Raw genomic sequence first — 927 nt, 5'->3', positions numbered from 1 at the left:
TTTGGATTTTGAAATTGTCTGTTCTGTACACAAGTGCGTGTCAAAAACATCTGAGCGGAATTTAGGTGTTCCGAATAATGACATTGAGCACTATGCACTCTCATCCAGTCTGGAAAACAATTCCTCACAGGCAATTTAATAGACAATAGACAGCAGGTGCAGGAGTAGGCCATTCTGCCCTTCGAGCCAGCACCACCATTCATTATGATCATGGCTGAACATCCTCAATCTGTATCCTGTTCCTGCCTTATCCCCATAACCCTTGATTCCACTATCCTTAAGAGCTCTATCCAACTCTTTATTGAAAGAACACCTCCTGCTGTCTCGGGTTCTTCATTCCGTTGACTTCAAATCTTCACAGAATTCAACAGACCTTGTCACATATTCATTTCCTCATTTTTCTTCAGATCACTGTGTGCATAGTGTGACAGTGGGAGTGCACTTGCCCCACAAACCAGGGGTCAGACCATTGTCTTGGAACCGTACTGTGTTATTTATCATTTTACCAACACCAGGGAGAAATATCTGCTGCTCAGCATAATTTACCCAATTCAATTATTCATAAGGTCATAGGCGGCCCAGCCTCTGTGACGAGATGGCCGAGAGGTTAAGGCGATGGACTGCTCATCCATTGTGCTCTGCACGCGTGGTTTCAAATCCCACTCTCGTCGCTGTCATCAACGGCATTTTCGTGGTGCTTTTTTCAGATGATCACAGCTGACATATTGAAACTGGAACGCAAATGGTCAGTTTATATGCATTTATGCTATTACAAAATTTCAAAGAATGGTCTGAGCCTGTTGACTAAACTGTATTGCGATGTAGTTTGCATTGGGATAATGAAAGGGAGCGCGGTTTCCTTTTGCAAATCAAGTTGCTGTGAACGTTTTTTCGTATGAAAGACATCCAGGAAAATCAAATAACGAG

The 927-nt window shown here is 42.9% G+C and overlaps 1 non-coding gene across 1 annotated transcript; it reads left to right on the top strand.

Moving 5' to 3' along the window:
- Nucleotides 1-589: 589 nt before the first annotated feature.
- On the top strand, nt 590-671 carry trnas-gcu (transfer RNA serine (anticodon GCU)). The gene has a single exon. It is a non-coding gene; the product is annotated as a tRNA-Ser (tRNA).
- Nucleotides 672-927: the final 256 nt, after the last annotated feature.

This window comes from Chiloscyllium punctatum, chromosome 18, assembly GCF_047496795.1.
Source record: "Chiloscyllium punctatum isolate Juve2018m chromosome 18, sChiPun1.3, whole genome shotgun sequence".
Classification (NCBI taxonomy): Eukaryota; Metazoa; Chordata; class Chondrichthyes; order Orectolobiformes; family Hemiscylliidae; genus Chiloscyllium; species Chiloscyllium punctatum.
Note: the sequence above shows the minus strand (reverse complement) of the source record. Positions and strands in the feature narration are given on the sequence as shown.